The sequence below is a fragment of the Scyliorhinus torazame genome, chromosome 9 (genome assembly GCF_047496885.1).
Source record: "Scyliorhinus torazame isolate Kashiwa2021f chromosome 9, sScyTor2.1, whole genome shotgun sequence".
NCBI lineage: Eukaryota > Metazoa > Chordata > Chondrichthyes > Carcharhiniformes > Scyliorhinidae > Scyliorhinus > Scyliorhinus torazame.
The window spans coordinates 78635393-78641392 of record NC_092715.1 but is presented as its reverse complement, the minus strand read 5'-3'; positions in this window follow the sequence as shown (position 1 = coordinate 78641392).

Here is a 6000-nt window from a genome sequence, read left to right as displayed (position 1 = left end):
TAGGGAAGACAAGGAGACGCTCATGCGGCGTTTGATTAGTGCTCGTACATAATAACGACCGGATGGAATGGAGAGCGTCCGGGAGGACCTCCTGCCACCTTGAAACTGGGAGGTCCCTGGACCGTAGGGCCAGTAGGACGGCCTTCCAGACCGTGCCGTTCTCCCTTTCTACTTGCCCGTTCCCCCGGGTGTTGTAGCTGGTCGTCCTGCTTGAGGCTATGCCCTTGCTGAGCAGGAACTGGCGCAGCTTGTCACTCATGAAAGAGGACCCCCTGTCGCTGTGGACGTATGCGGGGTAACCGAACAGTGTGAAGATGCTGTTCAGGGCTTTAATGACTGTTGCCGCGGTCATGTCAGAGCAGGGAATGGCAAAAGGGAAGCGGGAGTATTCGTCCACTCCATTAAGAAAATATGCGTTGCGGTCGGTGGAGGGGAGGGGCCCTTTGAAATCGAGACTGAGGCGTTCAAAGGGGCGGGAAGCCTTAATCAGGTGCGCTCCATCTGGCCTGAAAAAATGCGGCTTGCATTCCGCGCAGATGTGGCAGTCCCTTGTGACTGTACGGACCTCCTCTAAAGAGTATGGGAGATTGCGGGACTTGATGAAGTGGTAAAACCGAGTGACCCCCGGGTGGCAGAGGTCCTCGTGGAGGGTTTGGAGGCGGTTAATTTGTGCGTTGGCACATGTGCCGCGGGATAGGGCATCGGACGGCTCGTTCAGCTTTCCGGGACGATACAAAATCTCATAGTTGAAGGTGGAGAGCTCGATCCTCCACCTTAAGATTTTGTCGTTTTTGATTTTGCCCCGCTGTGCACTATCGAACATGAAGGCTACCGACCGTTGGTCGGTGAGGAGAGTGAATCTCCTGCCGACCAGGTAATGCCTCCAATGTCGCACAGCTTCCACTATGGCTTGGGCTTCCTTTTCTACTGAAGAGTGGCGGATTTCTGAGGCGTGGAGGGTCCGGGAGAAAAAGGCCACGGGTCTGCCCGCTTGGTTAAGGGTGGCCGCTAGAGCTACGTCGGAGGCGTCGCTCTCGACTTGGAAGGGGAGGGACTCGTCGATGGCGCGCATCGTGGCCTTTGCGATATCCGCTTTGATGTGGCTGAAGGCCTGGCAAGCCTCTGTCGACAGAGGGAAGGTCATGGTCTGTATTAGGGGGCGGGCCTTGTCTGCGTACTGGGGGACCCACTGGGCGTAGTACGAAAAGAACCCCAAGCAGCGTTTCAGGGCTTTTGGGCAGTGTGGGAGGGGAAATTCCATGAGTGCGCGCATACGTTCGGGGTCGGGGCCTATTATCCCATTGCGCACTACGTAGCCCAGAATGGCTAGCCGGTCGGTGCTAAAAACGCACTTGTCCTCGTTGTACGTGAGGTTCAAGGCTTTGGCGGTCTGGAGGAATTTTTGGAGGTTGGCGTCGTGGTCCTGCTGATCGTGGCCGCAGATGGTTACATTGTCGAGATACGGGAACGTGGCCCGCAACCCATGTTGATCAACCATTCGGTCCATCTCCCGTTGGAAGACCGAGACCCCGTTTGTGACGCCAAAAGGGACCCGTAGGAAATGGTATAATCGCCCGTCTGCCTCGAAGGCTGTGTACTTGCGGTCACTTGGGCGGATGGGGAGCTGATGGTAGGCGGACTTGAGGTCCACGGTGGAGAAGACTTTATATTGGGCAATCCGATTGACCATGTCGGATATGCGGGGGAGAGGGTACGCGTCTAGTTGTGTGTACCTGTTGATGGTCTGGCTATAGTCAATGACCATCCTTTGTTTCTCCCCTGTCTTCACTACTACCACCTGCGCTCTCCAGGGACTATTACTGGCCTGGATTATGCCCTCCTTTAGTAGCCGCTGGACTTCGGACCGAATGAAGATCCGGTCCTGGGCGCTGTACCGTCTGCTCCTAGTGGCGACGGGTTTGCAATCCGGGGTGAGGTTCGCAAACAAGGACGGGGGTTGCAACTTGAGAGTTGCGAGGCCGCAGATAGTGAGTGGGGGTATGGGGCCGCCAAATTTGAACGTAAGACTCTGTAGATTGCATTGGAAATCTAATCCCAGCAAGGTGGGGGCACAGAGTTGGGGAGGACGTTTAGTTTGTAGTTTTTGAACTCCCTCCCCTGCACTGTTAGGGTAACTATGCAGAATCCCCGGATCTGTACGGAGTGGGATTCTGCAGCTAGGCAAATCTTTTGTGCGCTGGAATAGGTGGTCAAGGAACAGCGTCTTACCGTGTCGGGGTGTATAAAGCTTTCCGTGCTCCCAGAGTCGACTAGGCATGGCGTCTCGTGGCCGTTTATTAGTACCGTTGTCGTCGTCGTCTGGAGTGTCCGGGGCCGGGCTTGATCGAGCGTAATCGAAGCGAGCCGTGGTTGTAGTAGTGGAGTGGGGTCCGTTGTTGCCGTCCAAGATGGCGGCGGGGATGAACAAAATGGCCGCCCCCATACATCGCATGTGTCTGGGGGGTCAGAAGATAGCGGCGGGGGTGGACAAAATGGCCGCCCCCATGCGTCGTACAGGCCTGGGGCGGTCCAAGATGGCAGTGCCCCTCCTCCCCTCGTGGTGGCCGGGACCCAAAATGGCGGCGTCTGCGGGTCGCACATCGGCGTCTGCGGGTCGCACATGGTGTGCTGGGGGGGCTGGGGAGCGCTAGTACCGCGAGCGCTAGGACCGCGCAGAGCTCCCTCACCGGGGACAGCGGTGGTCGGGGCCCAAGTCGGCGGCGCCGGCGGGTCAGGCGTGGGGCCGCGAGCGCTGGGACCGTGCGGAGCTCCCTCGCCGGGGACAGCGGTGGTCGGGGCCCAAGTAGGTGGCGCCGGCGGGTCAGGCGTGGGGTGCGGGGTGGGGGTTAGGGTGGCGTTAGGGACGCGGAAAACTCCCTCCTCTCCGTGGGGAGTGTTGGCCGGGACCCAAAGCGGTAGCGCCGGCGGCGGGTCATGCATGGGCTGCGGGGAGGGGGGTTGGGGAGCGTAGGTGGCTTGCAGGGCTCCCGGGACCGCGGTGGTCGGGACCCAGAGCGGCTGCGCCTGCGGGTCGCACATGGCGTGCTGGGGGGGTTGGGGCGCGTAAACTGCTTGCAGGGCTCCCTGTGCTCCCGGGACGGCGGCGACCTCGCGGGACCGGCACACAACCGCATAATGGCCCTTTTTCCCGCAGCTTTTGCAGATAGCTGCGCGGGCCGAGCAGCGCTGTCGGGGGTGTTTTGCCTGGCCGCAGAAATAACAGCGGGTGCCCCCGGTGCGACTCGGCGTTTGGACCGCGCAAGCCTGTGGGGTGTCCGGGGGGGGGGGGGGTAGGGGGTTTGCCGCGACGGGTACGTACGGGGCCCAATGGGTTGCCGCGCGGTCGGGGCCGTAGGCGCGGGTATTACGTGCGGCCACGTCTAGGGAGGCTGCTAAGGCCCGTGCCTCTGAGAGTCCTAGCGACACTTTTTCTAGAAGTCTTTGGCGGATTTGGGAGGATTGCATACCTGCCACAAAAGCATTGCGCATTAACATGTCCGTGTGTTCGTTTGCGTTCACCGACGGGCAGCTGCAGGCTCGTCCCAAAATCAGCAGCGCGGCGTAGAACTCGTCCATCGATTCTCCGGGAGCTTGCCGTCTCGTCGCGAGCTGGTAGCGAGCGTAGATTTGGTTAACTGGGCGAACGTAGACTTCTCAGTGCTGCGAACGTCATCTGGAAATCGTCCGAGTCTTCGATGAGGGAGAAAATCTCCGTGCTCACCCTCGAGTGCAGGACCTGCAGTTTTTGGTCTTCTGAGACTCGGCCGGTGGTCGTTCTGAGGTAGGCCTCGAAGCAAGTCTGCCAGTGCTTGAAGGCTGCTGCCGCGTTCACTGCGTGGGGGCTGATCCTCAGGCATTCCGGAATGATCCTGAGCTCCATAGTCCTTTTTAGGCACGCTTAATAAATTGTAGCGCACAAAGACTCCATGAGACGAATAGAGTGAAGTCGATGAGGCTTTATTAAGCATGTCTGTTCCCCCGCAGCTCGATAGTAAACTGGCCTGCGGGGGAAGACTCCGGCTTCTTATACTCCGCCTTCAGGGCGGAGCTTGAGGTCAACGGCCAACCAGGACCCGGGATCTGTCAGCCAATGACATTAGGGCTTCCAGTCCCACATGACCCCCAATACATACTACCACAGTAATGTCATCAGCAGAGCTGGATTTAGACAATGCAATGTCCAAATATATCACATTTAATTTTCCCTTCTTTATTTCAGAATTCATTTATTTCTCCAATTCTGTAATTCTATCTTTCAGACTTTAATTTTCCTTTCTTAGATCATCATTTGTTTTCTGCATTGCTTTCAGTGACGTGATTGCGCAATCCACTGAGACAGGTTTTTATACTTTGCTGAATGTTTTGATTATTTCATCTGCAACTGCCTCAAACAATTCAGTTCGGGAGGGTACTAGCCCCTCAAGTTTTCATTCAAAAAATCTCTTACAATCAGGCCATTTGGTTCGAGGTCCTTTTGTAAAATGTCACATCATGGTTCACTTTTGAATTACATAATGTCAAAGTTTTAAAAATGGGCCGCCTACTGTCAAGTGCCTGGAAAATCTTTTCCGACCCTGAAACTCAGCCACTAGAAACGAGAAGGGATCGGGGTTGAGGTGCGGTAATTTTGCCCTGTGGCAATTGCAGAAGGGGAGCTGAACTCTTTAAACACTCAACACAGTTTGTCCTCGCTAAATTCCCGTTCCAATCCCTCTAAGCCAATGTACAAGCGAACAACAGAAAACTGTTCTGCGCTGACTATAAAGTTTCCCCGTATCCACCCAAATAATCTACCTCTCTGGGTTATACACACTACCGAGGCACATGGAGAGCACTTATTTGATTAGTGTTCTGTTATGGATCACAGACCACTTTTTATACACCCCGTGAGAGCCAACTTTCACCTCTCTCGTGTTCACCAAATTATTTTAAGGATTCAGGCTCAATTGTGGCACTAAGTCAACCACTTTAATTGAGAGATGATCCAGGGTCACTAATGTTGACCAAGGCTCTGCTGCTCGATCTATTTGGTGAACACAAACCCACAAGATTTCTGTAATTCGTTCAATCAATCTTTATTTAATAAGCTCAAATAACAATTACCCGATCTTGCAGAACTTTTAGATCTACTTCCCAAATAAAATCAGTGAGTCAAATCCGAGTCACCCTGACCAGGCGGTAACAGGGGTAGACCACTGTTGCTGTGGTCTCTGGGCTCCAGCTCACGGTCACCGGGCCTTCAAGCTCATGGTTATTCTTCCCTCTTTTTGCAATGGTTGTCACTGCCAGTATTCTGTTTGCCAGTATATTGACACTGGGGGGCAGGGGGGGGGGGGGGGGGGGGGCATGTATTGCTCAGTGGTAACATGACTTACCAAGCTAGCTGGGTCCTGAAGGGCATATCTGCCAGCCTGGGCCTAAGGCAGGTAGTGAGCGAACCAACAAGATGGGAAAATCAAGTCCCAACTCGTCCTCACCAATCTACCTATCGCAGGTGCATCTGCCCATGAAAGTATTAATAGGAGTCCTTGTGGAGACAATGTCCTGTCCTCATGCTGAGGATATTCCCGCACCCTGTTGTATGGCACTATTGCTTTGCTGAATGGGATGGGTTTAGAACAGAACCATTGACTCAAAACCAAGCACCCATGAAATGCTGTGAGCCATAGGCAGCAGCAAACTTGTGCACAACCACAATCTGTAACCTCTGTTAGCCAAGCATGTCCCCACTCTACCATTACTATCAAGCCAGGGGACCAACGTTGGTTCAATTAACAATTCAGGTGAGCAAGCCAAATGAAGCATTAGGGATTCCTATAATAAGGTGTCAACCTGGTGAAGCTACTACTTACAGTGGAAGCAACATGCAATAGACAGAATTAAGCGATCCCACAGCCAAATCGAAGCTCAGCAGTTCTGCCACATCCAGTCGTGAATGGGGTGGACAATTAAACTATTAACCACCAGAGGAGACTCCCCAAATAGTTCCATCCTCATGGA